General features: G+C 42.8%; 1 protein-coding gene, 1 long non-coding RNA gene and 1 other non-coding gene across 4 annotated transcripts in view; 2 read left to right on the top strand and 1 right to left on the bottom strand.

Annotated features, from left to right (window-relative positions):
• LOC130277524 (receptor-type tyrosine-protein phosphatase beta-like) overlaps window positions 1-20,816 on the bottom strand; it is a 279,946-nt gene that overhangs the window by 187,420 nt on the left and 71,710 nt on the right. The gene's annotated exons all lie outside the window — the stretch shown is intronic.
• Window positions 1-20,816, top strand: part of LOC130277303 (uncharacterized) — a 103,709-nt gene that overhangs the window by 31,087 nt on the left and 51,806 nt on the right. The gene's annotated exons all lie outside the window — the stretch shown is intronic.
• Window positions 2,272-2,458, top strand: LOC130277931 (U2 spliceosomal RNA). The gene has a single exon (XR_008845641.1). It is a non-coding gene; the product is annotated as a U2 spliceosomal RNA (small nuclear RNA).

Raw genomic sequence — 20,816 nt, 5'->3', positions numbered from 1 at the left:
TATGGCCCCGCAAAAGCCACTGCAGATCATTGATTTAAAGTGCCCGCTTTAAATCAGTGATCTGCAGCGGTGTCGCAGGGGGTTAAATAGCCGATAACTTATACCGGAATATCGGTATAAGTTATCGGCTATCAGCCCTAACCTGCACCGATTATCGGTATCGGCCTTAAAAAAACGATATCGGTCGATCCCTACTTTCCACAGTACCTGTAGCAGAACTAGTGCTTGCAGCTCCACATCTTGTAAGAGCAGCCTTGCGGCTACTCTTAGTCTCCACAGGTTGAGGAGGGGTTGGAGACACATCACTGTATCTCCTAGCAGAGCGCCTCAATCCGGTGACCTCTGATACATTTCCTGATGGCAGTCCATCAACAGCTGGTCGCTGACTTCCCCTGCCCCCCGTGGACCTGGTCCGAGGGGGGGGTGTTCTTCTCATACCGAAACACATGCTCTCCCTCTGGGGAAGGAAGAACGGAGTCCGGCACAGATGCCACGGCAGAGCTCAGAGCACAAACACACCAAACGATTCACCAAGCGACTAACTCCACACTCAGCAGACTCACAGGAAGATGTTCCCTATAGTAGCCAGACTCCAGAGCTGTACTCACTATTCTGCTTGTGAGTTTTTTTCCCCAACAGATATTTTTCCATGGTACTTTTTAATCCCTTCATTTTTCGCTTTTCCCTACATTAAAGGAGAACTGTGGCACAACACTTTCCACTTCCCCTGTGCCTGGGCTGCAAAAAAAAAAAAAACTTTAACTCACCTTCCTTCGTTCCCCCGTTGCGCCGATATTGGCATCCTGTTCCTCTGGTGCTGGTCTGGTTCCTGGCCTCGGTGACTCATATGCCATTCGCACCGATTTCTCGGCCAGTGATAGGCTGAGCGCACTGTCATGTAAAGAGCCTGGGCCCAGCCTTCTCCCTGCTGCCCGGGCTCCTTACATGACGGTGCGCTCAGCCTATCACCAGCCGCGGCAGGACATCGCTGCGGCCGGCGATACACTAACCACAGTATAAGTCACCAGAACCAGGAAGCAGTCGAGCTCTGGAGGAACAGGACGTCGATATTGGCACAACGAGGGAACGTAGGAAGGTGAGTTAAAGTTTATTCTTTTTTTAGTTTTTGCAGCTCGGGCACAGGGAAGTAAAAAGTGTTCCACCACAGTTCTCCTTTAGACTTTTTTATATATGATCTGAGCTGTTGGGTTTTCCTCAGCTCACATTTTCTGTGGAAACCATAGTAAATATGTTGGGATTTTTCAAAAATGTTGGGACACTCCCCCTTTCCATCGACCACGCCATCTTTCCCTGGTGATCACGCCTGTTTTTCTGGTTTTCTCAGTAAAATGGACAGTTGGTTGTTTTTTTTTTAAATTCTACCCAAAACGAAGCTGTGTAATGGGCTTAGTAAACGAGCGCCCATCTAGGAGATTGGCACTTGTACCTCACAGGATTTGGGCTGTGTAATATAACCTTTATTTGTTGATGTTAGTCACAGTTAGGTCCTTAGTATGTATGAAGCGGCACAGATTTTACTTTCTCAGGATGTGTCGGCTTACACACTATGTAGGGAACCACAACACAGACCAGGACCTCATCTCTTTAATGCTCATCAGGTCAAACTGCCACCTATCACAATGTAAGGGTCTATTCACACGGGCGGAATTTCCGCACCAATTCTGCTTCCGCTTCCTTGAGTGGTTTCTGGCTTGTGCGGATTTTGTGTGAAATTGGTATTTGTGCGGAAATTCCGCATGCAGAAATGTGGAATGTGAAATTCTACCGATTGAATAGACCCTTATGGCTTGTCCTCCTGCCATAACATTACCATATAGGAAGAATACTTAAAATGAGCCAGATCTCTGACTCCACATCTCTTGTATAATATTCTTACTGCAAAGTCTAGTTCTTCACTACCTAGACACTATGAACATCATTTGCAAAAGAAACAACAGAAAAAAAAAAACTTAAAATTTACATAAACCTCTCAATTGGGTCAGCAGTGTTATTACAAAAGTTCCCTTCTTGTCATGTTATGAGCCTGATATAGGATTCCATGGAATGAGGACAAACCACCTTTCTAGCAAAATACTGTATCTTCGACCCTACGGCAAGTTTCCCCTGTTAAATCAGTGTTTTCAGAACTGTGGCATAATGTTACAGGATCAGTGACTGTAGGGCGACTCCCTTACAAAGGACTTAAAAATTGATTAAAAGACAATTTACCCCAAGTACATTATCTACAGCAATACATAGTGGCACTCTCTTATCGCTTCTCTGCCTTTTGGCTAAGATCAAGTATAGTATCTGTTCTTATCAGTTTCATGCCAGTGGCAGGCGACACCGATGTGGAGTTGGTGGGGATGGGTGCTGCATGGTAGGGGGCAGGTGTACCGAGGCGTTCCAGGGCTGGTTCTAAGGAATCATCTCGACGGCTGCCCCGATGTGACCTGTTTCCTCAGGGTCTCGCCATGAGGCTGAGAGGGTCTAGAGCTGAGGTACTTTAGTGCCTCAGGGAGTGGTGACCCCGAGATGCTGAAACTCACTGGGAGTATTGGCTCACTGAGTGGAAGCATGGGCACTATGAACCCTTCACCTTGTGGCACTCACCTCTTGATTCCTGGCCTTCTGGCTAGGATCAGAGAACTTTTTATAGATCTGGCCGGATGTCCAGGCAGTATACCTGCACACATTCACTTATTTATTTCCTTTTTGTCACTGTGTCACTTTTTGTGTGTTGTGTGTTCACAGGATTGTTAGGATGCGGTAGCCCTTCTGGGTGTCCCTCCTAGCGGTCTAGGGGAGGTGTGTGTGGCCATTAGGTTCCGCACCTCCCTGCAAACACCCCGGGTCCTCCAGCATGGGCAGGGTACCGACTGTTATCGGCTCTGCAGGCAGATACCTTGGCTAACGCCAAGGGGGATGCTGGGAGCATTCGTGGTCCCTTAGTAGCTTCGGCGAAAAGGGACATCGAACCTGGAACCTCGCAGGTACCTTTTGGTCCGGAGGCAAAGGGTAAGGTTTGTTTGGGGGCTTCTCTCCTATCAGAGAAGTGCTTGTGATAGACTGCATCTTTTGTGCACGTTTTCTTAGTGTAACACGTTTGCACTTTGTTGCTGAGATTCAGAGGTTGAAAACCCATTCTGATCATATCCAGCTGGTACAGGTGCAGGATTCAATTGAGACAGGTTTCCATTCACTGACAGTAAGCTGCCAACTTAGAGTTTCCCTGTTATTTAAAAAAAAATCTAACATGTCACAGAGACATGTGAAACGTTTTACAGTGGGGATCAAAGGTTTGGGCGCCCCAGGTAAAAATTTGTATTAATGTGCATAAAGCCAAGGAAATATGGAAAAATCTCCAAAAGGCATCAAATTACAGATGAGACATTCTTATAATATATCAACAAAAGTTAGATTTTATTTCCATCATTTACACTTTCAAAATAACAGAAAACAAAAAAATGACATCTGCAAAAGTTTGGGCACTCTGCAGAGTTAATATCTTGTACTGCCCCCTTTGGAAAGTATCATAGCTTGTAAACGCTTTTTGTAGCCAGCCAAGGGTCTTTCAATTCTTGTTTGAGGTATCTTTGCCCATTCTTCCTTACAAAAGTCTTCCTGTTCTTTGAGATTTCTGGGCTGTCTGTCACGCACTGCTCTTTTAAGGTCTATCCATAGATTTTCAATTATGTTGAGGTCAGGAGATTGTGAAGGCCATGGCAAAACCTTCAGTTTATGCCTCTTGATGTAATCCCCCGTGGATTTCGAGGTGTGTTTAGGATCCATTTGTAGAAGCCATCCTCTCTTTAACTTCAGCTTTTTTACAGATGGCATCAAGTTAGCATCCAAAATTTGCTGAAATTTTATTGAATCCATTTTTCCTTCTACTCGTGAGATGTTCCCTGTGCCACTGGCTGCAATACAACCCCAAAGCATGATTGATCCACCCCCATACTTAACAGTTGGACAGAGGTTCTTTTCATTAAATTCTGTTCCCCTTCTTCTCCAAACGTACCTTTGCTCATTTCGGCCAAAAAGTTAAATTTTAACCTCATCGGTCCACAGAACTTGTTTCCAAAATGCATCAGACTTGTCTATATGTTCATTTGCAAAGTTCAAACGCTGATTTTTGTGCTGAGGACGTAGAAGAGGTTTTCTTCTGATGACTCTTCCATGAACACCATATTTGTACAAGTATCTCTTTATAGTTGAATAGTGTACCACAACTCCAGAGTCTGCCAGATCTTTCTGGAGGGATTGTGCAGTCAAATGTGGGTTTTGAATAGTTTTTCTCACAATCCTGCAAGCTGTTCTGTCTGATATTTTTCTTGGTCTTCCAGATCTTGCTTTAAAGTTCCTGATGACTGCCATTTCTTAATTACATTCCGAACAGAGGATATTGACATCTGAAAACATTTTGCTATCTTCTTATAGCCTTCTCCAGCTTTGTGAGCGTCAACTATTTTCAGTTTCAGATTTCTAGACAACTGCTTAGAAGAACCCATGGTGCTGATTGTTGGGGCATGGTCAGATGAGTCTGGGCATTTAAAACCTTTGAGATTGACATCACCTGGTCTTCCCAGATGATGATTGAAAACAATCCATGACACTGGCAGGTCTCAGCTTTGCAAAGGGGGCAGTGCATGCTATAAATTCTGCAGGGTGCCCAAACTTTTGCAGACGTCATTTTTTTTGTTTTCTGTTATTTTGAAAGTATAAATGATGGAAATAAAATCTAACTTTTGTTGACATATTATAAGAATGTCTAATCTGTAATTTGATGCATTTTGGAGATTTTTCCATCTTTCCTTGGCTTCTTTGTGCACATTAATGCAAATTTTTACATGGGGTGCCCAAACTTTTGATCCCCACTGTAGTTGGTCGGGGTCTCAGTGCTGACACCACCACTAATCATAGACTTATAATGGAGCAGCTGAGAACCAGGTAGTAAAGTGTGCTACTACGGAAAACACTTATACAATTCCTTGAAATGAGCAGGGAACAGCGATCTCTGTCCTGTGGCCCTATTATAAGACTTCAGCTGTCTGCTCATGCTGGGAGTGGTAGTTTTGCAACAGCTGGAGGCACACTATTTGAAAAACACTGGTCTAGGGTGCCATCCAGAGAAGCTGAATGGAAATCGCCATCAGCTAGTGAGTGAAGCCCCCCACAATGTGCTTCACCTGGCTTGTTCTCCTGATTGATGGAGGTCTCAGCATCAAGACTCAGAGGCTAAGTTTCTACTTGTTTTTTTTTTTTGTGGCCCCAAAAAAACGCAAGAAAAAAAATGCCAATGCATTTTCCTGTGTTTGGCGTTTTTTTCTTGCGTCTTTTCTGGCGTTTTTTGCATTTGAGTGGAAATGTAATTTTTGGTCCCTTTGGCGTTTTTTTTGGTACTCAAAATTTGTTGGGTACCAAAAAGAAAAAAAAAAGGATGCAGTAGTGATGTAAAAAAAATTTCTTTAACGAAAATTATATTTTTCATAACAAAATTTTAATTTCATTTTTAATAAAAAGTGTGTGTTTCACTTTTTTTCTCTCTATTTTTTAGGTAGTACTACTACTCCCAGCATGGAACAGACTGTTCCATGATGGGAGTAGTAGTACCTGTACTAATAGATATATCGCCCCGGGTGTCAGTCGTGACACCCGATGCAATCATCCATAATATAGCAGAGGTGTGGAGCGGCTCTATACAGCACTCGCATCTCTGCACTATACTCCGGCCAATGATGTGAATAGAAATTCACATCACTCATTCATATTTTCCGCCCAGAGTGGGGATTGGCCGGATGGTTTCAGCCAATCACAGCTCCCAGCAAGAAATATGAATGAGTGATGTTCTATTCACATCACTGGAGTATAGTGCAGAGATGCGAGCGCTGTATAGAGCCGCTCCGTATCTCTGCAATAGATAGGACGAACGCATCGGGTGTCAGGAGTGACACCTGCTGTGATCTGTTCTTAACTGCAGGTACTACTACTCCCAAGATGAAGCACACTCTGCTCCATGCTGGGAGCTGTAGTACCTGCATTAATAGACAGATTGCAGTGAGTGTAACTTTTGACACCTGTTGCGATCTGTCTATTAATGCAGGTACTACAGCTCCCAGCATGGAGCAGAGTGTGCTTCATGTTGGGAGTAGTAGTACCTGCAGTTAAGGAAAGATCACAGCGGATGTCACCCCTGACACCCGCTGTGATCCTCCTGTATAATGTATAGATGCGGACGGCCGCTCTTCTATGGTCCCCTGCACTGATGTATATATATATATATATATATATACATATATATATATATATACACCTATTCATATTTCCCACAGAGAGTTGTGATTGGCTGGAACCATCTGGCCAATCACAGCTCTCTGCGGGAAATATGAATAGGTGTATATATGTCAATGCAGGGGACCATAGTAGAGCGTCCGACAGCATCTATAAATTATACAGAAGGATCGCAACAGACCCTGTCAATTAGTACAGGTACTACTACTCCCATCATGGAACAGTGTTTTCCATGCTGGGAGTAGTAGTACTACCTAAAAAAAAATTTGAAAAACACACACACACTACATTTTTATTATTGTAGGCTACATTTTTTGTGCCCTGCCCGCCCACATAAATTGATCCCTGTTTTAAAAATTAATAAAAATTTTGTTATAAAAAAGATACATTTTGTTACATACATTTTTTCCTTCACTACTGCATCTTTTTTATTTTTGCTTTTTAATGGTACCCTACGAAATTTTATTAAAAAAGGTATCTCCATCACTTTTTTGTCCAAAAAGAATAAAAACCGCCTGCAAAAATGCCAAAATTAAAATCCACATGTCGTTTTTCTTGGCGTTTTTTCACTCCCATAGACTTCTATGGAAGAAAAACGCCACGATTTTAGGGAAAAAAACTACATTGGCTCAACATGCTGCGACTTTGCAAAACCACCGAGGAGCTAAAAAAGAGTGAAAAACGCCAAAAAGATAAAAAAATAATAAATAAATCAAAATGCGCCACCTGGATCCAGGAGACATTTATCTGACATGACTGCTGGGCGAGGCTGTTCCTACAATAACAAATGACTGTATAAGGATAATGGACCCCTATATTCCGCAGCATCCTTATATATGTATACAGGCTGATCAGATAACACAGGCCACAGTCTTATCTCCATCACGTCTCCTCTTTGATGTTACAATATTTATTTATTTTATTTATTTATATAGCGCCTACAGATTCCGCAGCGCTTACAATTATGGGGTACAAACAAAGACAAGTATCAGGCATAAAATTACACAATAAATATTCAAACAAGAGGTGTGGGGATATGTTGAGGATATGTTGGGGATATGTTGAGGATATGTTGGGGATATGTTGGGGATATGTTGGGGATATGTTGGGGATATGTTGGGGATATGTTGGGGATATGTTGAGGATATGTTGGGGATATGTTGAGGATATGTTGGGGATATGTTGGGGATATGTTGAGAATATGTTGGGGATATGTTGGGGATATGTTGAGGATATGTTGGGGATATGTTGAGGATATGTTGGGGATATGTTGAGGATATGTTGAGGATATGTTGGAGATATGTTGGAGATATGTTGAGGATATGTTGGGGATATGTTGAGGATATGTTGGAGATATGTTGAGGATATGTTGGGGATATGTTGAGGATATGTTGAGGATATGTTGGGGATATGTTGGGGATATGTTGAGGATATGTTGGGGATATGTTGAGGATATGTTGGGGATATGTTGGGGATATGTTGAGGATATGTTGGGGATATGTTGGGGATATGTTGAGGCCAAATAGAGACTGTTGTAGGCCTACAATACAGAGATCTTACTATTTATGCCACCATTGTCTGGTCGTATCTATAGGCAGCACAAACACAACAGCAAAGACACATCCTCCAGCCCCTGTATTATTAAATGGGGGCTCAGACTTTATGCCGTTTTACTTTGTCTCCTCTAAGCCCCATCAGAATTCATAGCTTATATTCCTTCTTGGATAGGCCCAGATATATTGCAACTAAAGGTTTTTCTTGCTATGTTTCCGCTCTGCTACACGTTACTGCTTTGCTGCGGATTTCACACAAAGTAAATACATAGGCCCAGATTTATCAAACTGTGTGTAAGAAAAAATAGAATGATTTTCCCACAGCAGCCAATCACAGCTCAGCTAACAAGCTCTGGTAAAGTGAAAGCTGTGCTATGATTGGTCGCTGTGGGAAAATCACTCTATTTTTTCTGAAACGCAGTTTGATAAATCTGGGCCATAATGTTTACTGTAGCAACAAAGTGGATGAGCAACGCTGGTGTGGCTTAGGAAAAGGGGTGAGGCCTGGCAAAAATAAAATTGGTTTAAAATGAAAATTTTGGAGGACACTTTTGGTATAAAGTAAGCCAACAAGTTGGTCTAAACTAAGACTACAAACTTTAAAGATGCTTACCCATACCAATCATATAGTGTCACCCAGCAGTGATCTCCCCTGACCCCTCCATACACATCATATAGTGTCACCCAGCAGTGATCTCTCCTGACCCCTCCATACACATCATATAGTGTCACCCAGCAGTGATCTCTCCTGACCCCTTTGTACACATCATATAGTGTCACCCAGCAGTGATCTCCCCTGACCCCTCCATACACATCATATAGTGTCACCCAGCAGTGATCTCTCCTGACCCCTTTGTACACATCATATAGTGTCACCCAGCAGTGATCTCCCCTGACCCCTCCATACACATCATATAGTGTCACCCAGCAGTGATCTCTCCTGACCCCCCATACACATCATATAGTGTCACCCAGCAGTGATCTCTCCTGACCCCCCATACACATCATATAGTGTCACCCAGCAGTGATCTCTCCTGACCCCTTTGTACACATCATATAGTGTCACCCAGCAGTGATCTCCCCTGACCCCTCCATACACATCATATAGTGTCACCCAGCAGTGATCTCTCCTGACCCCCCATACACATCATATAGTGTCACCCAGCAGTGATCTCTCCTGACCCCTTTGTACACATCATATAGTGTCACCCAGCAGTGATCTCTCCTGACCCCTCTGTACACATCGGATAGTGTCACCCAGCAGTGATCTCTCCTGACCCCCCATACACATCATATAGTGTCACCCAGCAGTGATCTCTCCTGACCCCTCTGTACACATCGGATAGTGTCACCCAGCAGTGATCTCTCCTGACCCCCCATACACATCATATAGTGTCACCCAGCAGTGATCTCTCCTGACCCCTTTGTACACATAGGACAGTGTCACCCAGTAGTGATCTCTCCTGACCCCTCCATACACATCATATGGTGTCACCCAGCAGTGATCTCTCCTGACCCCTTTGTACACATAGGACAGTGTCACCTAGCAGTGATCTCTCCTGACCCCTCCATACACATCATGTAGTGTCACCCAGCAGTGATCTCTCCTGACCCCTCCATACACATCATATAGTGTCACCCAGCAGTGATCTCTCCTGACCCCTCCATACACATCATATAGTGTCACCCAACAGTGATCTCTCCTGACCCCTCCATACACATCATATAGTGTCACCCAGCAGTGATCTCTCCTGACCCCTCCATACACATCATATAGTGTCACCCAGCAGTGATCTCTCCTGACCCCTCTGTACACATTGGATAGTGTCAGCCAAAAGTTCTTTCTCTTGACCCCTCCATACACATTATATAGTGTCGGCCAGGAGTCCTCTCACATTTATGTGTTTGGAATGGATAAAGGAAGGATAAGCTTCCAGATGGTGGTTTTCTCTCCCCTAACATGATCTCTCGGTAGGCCAGACAGTCGGCCAGTCCCACTGAAATTGGTTGGTTCGGCCTACTTATTACTAATGTGTATGGAGACTAAGCCTACATCCAGTTTAAGTCTCCATTGTCTACTTATTAGACAGTTGTAGTAAATCTGGGCCAATCTTTTACAGATTTTTAAGCCACTGAATGTATGAAAGTTTTTTTTTATGTCCTAGTAATTACACTTTATTTATGTAAAACTAGAAGCGCTCCTAAACTTAGTATCTCAGTGCTCAGCACTCCCAGCTTTACCGCTGCTGTTCCAGCTTTCTTAAAGGGCCAGCATATAAATAACTGCTTAGATCACTGACATGTAGATAAATGTATCTGGGGGGTATTAGTGCTGGGCATAGGTGACATAAAGTATTGATCACGGAGATATAGCAGTTGTGATCAATTGGCTCCATGCAGGAAGTAATAAACTAAAATGGGATTTACCTATTCGTAAAAAAATATACCTGTAAAGCTAGTCATACTGAGCCCCTGACAGTACGCTGTATAAAGTTCAAGGATAAGGAAGTGGTGAATTATTAAAATGTGCGCACTTCACCTGGCATTCTATCCAATTGGCGGGTGGCGATGGGCAACCAGTAGTGTGATATATTGTTCAGTGAAATCAGTTAATATTTTACTTCTGTTCAAATGATAGACCTATATCAGAAGCCTCTCTTCTACTTTGTCCCTATGACAACACTTATGGCCTTTTCATGGGGTATTGGGGGAAATTTATAAAAACCTGTGTAAAGGAAGAGTGGTGCAGTTTCCCATAGCAATGAATTAGATTGCTTCTATCAATCAGCTAGTGATGGACATGAAAGTGAGTTATGCTTAGGGGATGGCATATACAAAAGCGAAGTCTGGTTTGGGTTCTGTATAAAAGGGGTTGGGTTGGTATAGAGGAAAGTTAGTCCAAGATCTGGTCTCTGTATAAGGGTACGTTCACGCGCTAGTAGCTAGCAGCGAGTTTCCCGCTGCGAGTTATGCTACCATTGATTTAAATGGGTCCGTGGACAGTCAGCAAATCTGACACTATTGCGGACTGTCTTTGGACCCATTTAAATCAGTGTGAAACCCGCTGCTGGTAATAGCATGTGAACGCATCCTAAAGGGGGTTAAGTCCAAGGTCTGAGTACAGGAGGTCTGCTCTGGGGTCTGTATACAGGGAGATTGTTCTGTTTACCGAGGTGTTTTAGGCAACTATTTTTTAGGATGTCGGGTCTGTATTCAGGGGATCTGGTTTGGGGTCTATAGCCTGGAGTCTGTATACAAGTGATGTGATTTCTGGTCGGTATAGAGGATGATCTGGTCTGGGGTCCGTATAAAAAGGGGGTAACTCCAAGGTCTGAGTAAAGTGGGTCTTGTCTGGGGTCTGACAGTTTTTTCATAAATTTGCAATATCTTTTCACTCTAGGGTCACAAGTTGGCTTGAAAATGTATAATTTACTTACAGATGCAAAACTTGAGGATAGCCTCAACCATCTATATTTATTGTGATTATTATATACTATTTATGCCTCTGAAATCAGTCATGGGTAATAATAAGGTTTCCCCTATGGAAATCATGACATATCAGGTTATGTGTGCTTTTTGGCTGGTAATGTAGATATTCAGGCTGACAATATGAACTCCGTGGCTTGTAACATGAGCACTGAGCTTAATAATAGTACTATGGATGCTAATATGGTCCCTGTAGCAGACAATATAGGCACAGTGGTGGTAATATAGGCTTTGTGGCAAGTAATATTGGCATTGTGGCAACTCATTTGAGCAATATGGCCGTAATATGTGTTCTGTGGTTGGCAACATGAGCACTGTTGCAGGTAATATGGGCTCTATGGCCAGTAATATGGGCACTTTCACTAGTGATATGGCCACTCTGACTACTGATATGGGCTCTATGACACGTAATTTGGGTTATATGATCAGTAATATAGGTTTTATAACCAGCAATATGGGTTCTATTACTGGTAATATTGACACTATGACTATGTCACTGTGATATGAGCTATATGATACGTAATATGGGCTCTGTGGCCAGTAATATGAGCACTCAAGCAGGAAATATGGGATTTGTGGCTGCTAATTTGGGCTCTATGACCAGTAATATGGGCTCTGCGACCAGTAATATAGGCTCTGTGACCAGTGACATAGGTTCTATGACCGATAATATGGATTCTATGACCAATAATATGGACACTATGACCGGTGATATAGGTTCTATGACCTGTAATATGGATTTTATGACCAGTAATTTAGGCACTATGACCGGTGATATAGATTCTATGACCAGTAATTTGGGCACTCTAACCAGTGATATGGGTTCTATGACCATTAATATATGTTCTATGACCATTAATATGTGTTCTATGACCATTAATATGTGTTCTATGACCATTAATATGTGTTCTGTGACCAGTAATACGGGTTCTATTACCAGTGATATGGCTCTGTGGCTGTTAACTTGTATTGTATTCCATTAAAGTAAATAAAATAGTTGAAAATGCAGAAGCTTTCCGCAAACATTATAGATAGGTAAAATGAGAAGTTACGTCAATCACAGGACAAGTCATTTCTACATTTAAGATTTTTCCTGGAGTGATAGAATGTGGCCTCTGCTGTGTAATACGTAAGAAAATGTCATGTATTAAAGGTCTGGAAATTCCATGTTCCATGATGTTTTCATCATGAGCTTGCGGGAGGACTCCAGAGGTGGAATCATCCAGGTGATCCAGTGGATCAGAAATCTCTCAGCGATGCCACACATTGCATATAGTGAGATAAATTAGTGCCACACCTGTCAACTGGTTGTGTGTGGTATTGCAGCTCACCCCATCATTACAATGGAGCCAGGTAGCAATACCTGACAAAACCCATGAGCAGGTATGGCGCTGTTTCTGAATGAAAGCAGATATGTTTTCCTTCTTAAGTCACCAACACTTCATTAAACTGGGGTCCCACTAAAACCAAGGGGCCCCCCAGTGCCATTGCCCCAGGAAACATATCCAGACATCCAAGCTAATGTAGACAGCTCTGCAATAGGTTTAGATAAGACTTCATTCTAGCAATGGGCTCCTTCCACTAGAAATACCACAACCCTGTTACTAAACCACTGTGAGGCTTAAAGGGTTACTCTGGTGGAATTTTTTTTTTTAATCAACTAGTGCCAGAAAGTTAAACAGAATTGTAAATTACTTATATTAAAAAATATTTGTCCTTCCAGTGCTTATTAGCAGCTGTATGCTACAGAGGAAATTATTTTCTTTTTGAATTTCTTTTTTGTCTTGTCCACAGTGCTCTCTCTGCTGACACCTGATGCCTGTATCAGTAACTGTTCATAGCAAACCTATGCTGCTCTGGACAGTTCCTGACATGGACAGAGGTGTCAGCAGAGAGCACTGTGGACAAGACACAAAAGAAATTCAAAAAGAAAAGAATTTCCTCTGTAGCATACAGCTTTTTAAATAGAAGTAATTTACAAATCTGTTTAACTTTCTGGCACCAGTTCATTTAAAAAAAAAGTTTTCCACCGGAGTACCCCTTTAAGCCCTGTACGCTTCTGATTATCCGGTATGGCTCTATTGTTGCATGCCAGATCATCAGGGTTTTTTAGAACAGATACTGTATTATTGGAATGTGAAAAGAAAATACGGAAGCTTTCATCTGTGAGAACTAAATGTCACTTATCAGTAGAAGCATCTCATGAAAGAGGAAGAAAAACAATTCCACTTCATATTACGGGAACATGGTGGATAAAAAAAAATAAAGACACATCAAGGGAAGGCTTCTGCTATCTCAAGCCATTGTATGGTTATTATCACTACTAAAGGCACTGGGGTACAGGATAATGACACGCTAACAATTGGGGTACAGGATAATGACACGCTAACAATTGGGGTACAGGATAATGACACGCTAACAATTGGGGTACAGGATATTGGCACTTGGGGTATAGTATAATGACACAATGGCACTTAGGGTACAGGATAATGACACTTGGGCTACAGGATAATAACACTTGGAGTACAGGGTGATAACACTCGGGGTACAGGATGATAACACTTGGGGGACAGGATAATAACACTTGGGGAACAGGGTGATAACACTTGGGGTACAGGATGATAACACTTGGGGTACAGGGTGATAACACTTGGGGTACAGGATGATTACACTTGGGGTACAGGATAATAACACTTGGGGTACAGGATGATAACACTTGGGGAACAGGGTGATAACACTTGGGGTACAGGATGATGACACTTGGGGTACAGGATGATGACACTTGGGGTACAGGATGATAACACTTGGGGTACAGGATGATGACACTTGGGGTACAGGATAACAACACTTGGGGTACAGGATGATGACACTTGGGGTACATGATGATGACACTTGGGGTACAGGATAACACTTGGGGTACAGGATAACAACACTTGGGGTACAGGATGATGACACTTGGGGTACAGGATGATAACACTTGGGGTACAGGATGATGACACTTGGGGTACAGCATGATAACACTTGGGGTACAGGATGATAACACTCGGGGTACAGGATAACACTTGGGGTACAGGATGATAACACTTGGAGTACAGGATGATGACACTTGGGGTACAGGATGATAACACTTGGGGTACAGGTTAATGACACTTGGGGTACAGGATGATAACACTTGGGGTACAGGATGATAACACTTGGGGTACAGGTTAATGACACTTGGGGTACAGGATGATAACACTTGGGGTACAGGATGATAACACTTGGGGTACAGGTTAATGACACACTGACACTAACTGCTATCCGACAGCGCAAAATGCTTAAGCTGCTGTCGGATAGCAGTTTAAGCATCCCTGGCAGGTTCGCTTACCTATTCCCGCTGCTCCGGGTCCACTTCGCGATCCTCCGGTGTCTTGCGCATCTTCTCCAGGGTCCGGGCCTCGCTTTCCGGCGTCGTTATTACGTCACTACGCACGCCGCGCCGGCACAGCAGCAGCGTAATAACGTCACCAGAAAGCGAGGCCCGGACCCTGCAGAAGATGCTGAAGAAGCCGGAGGATTGCGAAGAAGACACCGGAGCAGCGGGACAGGATCGGGAGCCCCTGAGACAGCATCGGGAGCGGTGAGGACCTGGTCCGGAGCAACGGGGACAGGTGAGTACAGCTTCCTATACTTTACATTGCACGGATCCCTCAACATACGATGGATTCGACAAACGATGGGTCGTTTGGAACGAATTACCATCGTATGTTGAGGGACCACTATACAGTTCTTGTGGTAATGATTTCAGATGTTTTGACTCCTTTATCTTTCTCTGGATGGGAACAGTCACAGCTGGTGACACCGCAGTAAAGGGCCGAGACTTCCCACGCTCCCTATGACAAAACCTAATTGTCTGATGTGTCAGATATTGTTGTTAATTAATAATCAACCAGGAAAACCTCATATATCAGATTATCTACAGGACACAGTATTTATCTTTTTATTGGCTAGTGTGTAGATGCCACAGGGATTTAAGGCATTTATAAGTGAGGTGTGTATATTTATATAATGTCCCAGTACAGGACATGGTCCTGCACTACACTTAGGCCCTGTCATGTTGAGTCCCTCAGTGACCTGGGGGCTCTCCTGCAGTGTCTTCCCTGCTGTTATTATAGTGCTATTTAATAGGATTATAGTCAGTATGTCAATGTATAGTCAGTATAAATGACCTTTGGAGGACTCCAGTAAATGTCTAAAGGACCTGTGAAATGTCACATATTATGCTTATGTTATCACATGTTACCCAGAGGGCCCCAGTTTAACACATGACCCACAGCTTGACCAATGGGCATTGGCTCAGCCGCCCTCTATATAAGGGGACCGCCATTACAAATCTTTTCTTTTGCTCTTGTACTGAGACCAGCAAACACCAGAGATCTCAGTGCTAGTGTCCAGCACCTGGAAGGCCTCAAATCTACAGTCATTCCAGTAAGTCAAGTCTATGTCTGCTGTCACTATCTACAGTCCAGTCAAGCCTCAAGTCAATTATCTAAAGTCTATTACAATTCTTATTGGTCCCAACAAGCTGCGAGGTCCTTCTGTGTTCCTGGCCACCTCTCTGGGATTCTGGCCTAACTGTGAAGATAATAACACCTATCTGACCTCAGAAAAGCCTCCGTTAAATCATAACCTGGTTGTGGACTCTCATTTTCACTGCCTAGCCATTGGGATAGCGGAGATACCGTTTGGGTGGTTCCAGTACCCAAAAACCACTCTGGCGTCACGAACATTAGAGGTTAATAACACCTTGCCCTATCCACCTACACTGCTACACCTCGTGGTCCCACCATGACCGTGGGTCACATATTTATATCACAACCGGCACCTATACATCACTAATATGATGCATTTACAACCTATGTAATGTATAGTTTATTACAGATATATATGGTCCCTGCAGGTAATTCTCATACATTGTGTTATGTCTGGTGTAGGGCCTGAGGGAGATTCAGAGGACACCAAAGATAATCCCTCAATCATGCTCCACCTCACCAGGCCCTTGGCAGAACACAGTTTATACATTAAGCCTCAAGTGTTACATTAAATTGAAGATAACAGACTGGTACTGATGGGCCATATAACTAAACAGGATCCACCACAGCCTATGAGGGTCCTGATCTCATCCCACTATGTCCTATGTCAGTGGTCACTAACCTGTGGCTCTCCAGCCCTCCCATCAGTTCACAGCCACAAGTTAAAGACCTTATCACCAACACCACTTTGTTCTTGCATTTGCTCTGTGTCACAGCAGTTGGACCCCCATTGATCAAAACATTGATGATCTATCCTAAAAATGGGGCTCTCACCAATAAAACATTAAACTCTGCCCCCAGACATATATAAAGGTACAGAATCCAACAGCATATAGCTCAAAGGGCTACAGAAATCCTTCAGTGTTATATGTCCGTTATATCAAATATAGCTTTAATGATAGGTCATCAGTTTTTCTCCTTGATAAAGCCACATAAGTGGCGAAACATGTAGTAGTTAAGCAGTTACAGTTTAAGCATCAATCGCATCTCTAAATCAGGTATTAGTCAGTTTACGACTTAAAGGGGTACTCCACTGGAAAACCATTTTTATTTTTATTTTTTTATCAACTGGTGCCAGTTAAACAGATTTGTAAATTACTTCTATTAAAAAATCTTAATCCTTCCAGTACTTATCAACTTCTGCATGCTCCACAGGAAGTTATTTTCTTTTTGAATTTCCTTTCTGTCTGACCACAATGCTCTCTGCTGACACCTCTGGCCATTTTAGGAACTGTCCGGAGCAGGAGAGTTTTGCTATGGGGATTAGCTCCTACTCCTAGAAAATAAGTAATTTACAAATCTGTTTAACTTTCTGGCACCAGTTGATTTAAAAAATATATTTTTTCCAGTGGAGTACCCCTACTATAAACTACTTCTATTAAAAATTCTTAATCCTTCCAGTACTTATTAGCTGCTGAATACTACAGAGGAAATTCTATTTTTTTTTTTTTTGGAAGGCAGAGCTCTCTGCTGAATCACAAGCACAGCCCTCTCTGCTGACATCTCTGTCCATTTTAGGAACTGTCCAGAGCTCTGTGCTCGTGATGTGAGCAGAGAGCACTGTGCTCGTGATGTGAGCAGAGAGCACTGTGCTCGTGATGTGAGCAGAGAGCACTGTGTTCCAAAAAAAAAAGAATTTCCTCTGTAGTAGTCAGCAGCTAATAAGTACTGGAAGGATTAAACATTTTTAATAGAAGAAATTTACAAATCTGTTTTAACTTTCTAGAACCAGTTGATTACAAAAAAATGCCACCAGAGTACCCCTTTAAGTCTAGTTCTGTAAGAGACTTGGTGTACATTATAGGGCACAGTGTTCTTCTCCTTATTTATGTATATGTTTTGGGGGCAGATGCCTAGTCCATACCCCTTCTGCCCCTAAAGTCTCCTTTCTTGACCAGATGTTTTGTATTTCAACTTGTCCATTGGTTTTTCTCCATGACCATTCAAGTGAGCGCTGATAGATAACATGTCTATGGCCAGAACAAGTCAATTCCTCAACACTTTCAGCTTCTGTTTGCTATCGGTAAATGGACATCCACAGGCTGAAATAAATACTGACCAGATGTAAGGAGGTGCCCCAGCTATAGCAGCACAATGAAAGGGGGTGCCCCAGCTATAGCAGCACAATGAAAGGGGGTGCCCCAGCTATAGCAGCACAATGAAAGGGGGTGCCCCAGCTATAGCAGCACAATGAAAGGGGGTGCCCCAGCTATAGCAGCACAATGAAAGGGGGTTACCCAACTATAGCAGCACAATGAAAGGGGGTGCCCCAACTATAGCAGCACAATGAAAGGGGGTCCCCCAGCTATAGCAGCACAATGAAAGGGGGTGCCCCAACTATAGCAGCACAATGAAAGGGGGTCCCCCAGCTATAGGAGCACAATGAAAGGGGGTGCCCCAGCTATAGCAGCACAATGAAAGGGGGGGCCCCAACTTTAGTAGCACAATGAAAGGGGGTCCCCCAGCTATAGGAGCACAATGAAAGGGGGTGCCCCAGCTATAGCAGCACAATGAAAGGGGGTGCCCCAGCTATAGCAGCACAATGAAAGGGGGTGCCCCAGCTATAGCAGCACAATGAAAGGGGGTGCCCCAGCTATAGCAGCACAATGAATGGGGGTGCCCCAGCTATAGCAGCACAATGAAAGGGGGTGCCCCAGCTATAGCAGCACAATGAAAGGGGGTGCCCCAGCTATAGCAGCACAATGAAAGGGGGTGCCCCAGCTATAGCAGCACAATGAAAGGGGGTGACCCAACTATAGCAGCACAATGAAAGGGGGTGCCCCAACTATAGCAGCACAATGAAAGGGGGTCCCCCAGCTATAGCAGCACAATGAAAGGGGGGGCCCCAACTTTAGTAGCACAATGAAAGGGGGTCCCCCAGCTATAGGAGCACAATGAAAGGGGGTGCCCCAACTATAGCAGCACAATGAAAGGGGGTGCCCCAGCTATAGCAGCACAATGAAAGGGGGTGCCCCAACTGTAGCAGCACAATGAAAGGGGGTGCCCCAGCTATAGCAGCACAATGAAAGAAGGTCCCTATCTATAGCAGCACAATGAAAGGGGGTGCTCCAACTATAGCGGCACAATAAAAAGAGATGACCAATGAAAGGGGAGATACAAACATCAAGTGTCCACTATGTCAGTACGGTGTAATACACAATATAGACACCAGGCGTCCATTATATCGGTACTGTCCAATAAAGTGCATATATCTATCTATCTATCTATCTCTCTCTCTCTCTCTCTCTATATATATATATATATACATATACATATATATATATATATATATATATATATATATATATACATATATATATATATATATATATATATATATATATATACACACACACCAGGCATTCATATTACTACTGACCAATATAGTGTACAGATACAGACATCAATTATACTATTTCTGTGTATATGATTTATATATAGACACTTAAGAATGTTCTCCAATTAGACATATTGGTGGCCATCTATATTTTATCAGCGGGGTGCTAACACCCAATACCTCACCCATCAGCTGTACTGCAGAGCCATTGTGTTCGGATGTACACTGTGAACCAGGCCAGAAGTAGACAGCTCCACTTATATTGTAGTGGCCATGCCATGTTACTACAGATTAGCTCCCATGGCAGCAAATGGACATTTTTGAACCACAAATTGATGTAAAAAAGGACATGCACTTAATTTTATGGCCAAAATTTTACTGAATGGAAATTTCAGGACACTTTCTATTAAATTCAATAGACCTTTAAACCAGGCACTTTTTGGATGAGTTTATAGCTAAAAAAAAAAAGGGGCAAAAGAAATAAGGGATGAGGAACATGGAATTGTTTTGTTTTATGTGTTTTATTATTTGTTCTATGTGTATTATTATATGTTCTATATGTATTAGTATTTGTTTTATGTGTATTATTTGTTGTAGTTGTATTAGAAACACAATTTTTCACCTTAGGGATGAAAAGACACGACCAAGTTGTATAAAGGATTGTAAGTGCATCGTCGGTTTTCAACATAGAATTTTATTATAGTATTGGACCTGATGGTGGGTTTTCTCCCTAGCTCTGCTTTATCAAAAAGCTTGGGTCTTTTACCACAAATAGAACGTATACACTTATGAACAGATTAAGTAGAATAGGTTTGGTCTATTAAAGTGTATTACCACAGGTGTTCCATGGTATAGGTCGAAATACCTTTCTGAAAGTATCCCAATGTATACTGGAGCCCAACCAACCAACCCTGTGAACCAAGTGCATACTACAAGTACAAGTATCCATGTCTGCTATATCTTAAAAATCCCGCCATCCTACATCTGAAATAAACCATGCTACATAGGATGGACAAATAAGAAACTGCTACATCTGAATAAATCAGTAGCTGCCATTCATCACCTCAGGCAATAAAAAGTTTATCTAAGTACATCTGACAAACACAACTCTTGCTACAACACTAGATAAACTGAACACTGCAAATGAGTGAAACTAGGAACACAGTTCTACAATGTCTACAAGCTCAGCTCTGCTACATCTGAACATTATTTACAGTATAATTGTCAGCATTGTCTTATAATGTGAGGAAAAAGCTCCAGTGTCAAACACTTCTGGAGTCGGGGGGGATATGAATCCTGTATTATCAGGGCAGGATATCCTGTAAAATACAGACACAGGACCAAGTAGGAAATCTCTCATCTCATAATCGCCATATTCTGTGCTGATAATGAGGGGTTAATAACTTGCGGATATCAGGGAGCAGAGAGGTCCCCATACGGGATGTGACACATTATGCAATATACAGACAGCCATAGAGCAATCCCCTTTTATACATAGGAGATCCCAGTAATAGATAGGATCAGGCAGTGCAGTAGTTACCCCATAAGTATGGCAACTATAAAGGAGAGCCTGTACTA

This window comes from Hyla sarda, chromosome 6 (genome assembly GCF_029499605.1).
Source record: "Hyla sarda isolate aHylSar1 chromosome 6, aHylSar1.hap1, whole genome shotgun sequence".
Taxonomy (NCBI): Eukaryota; Metazoa; Chordata; class Amphibia; order Anura; family Hylidae; genus Hyla; species Hyla sarda.
This window is presented reverse-complemented; position numbering and strand designations above follow the sequence as displayed.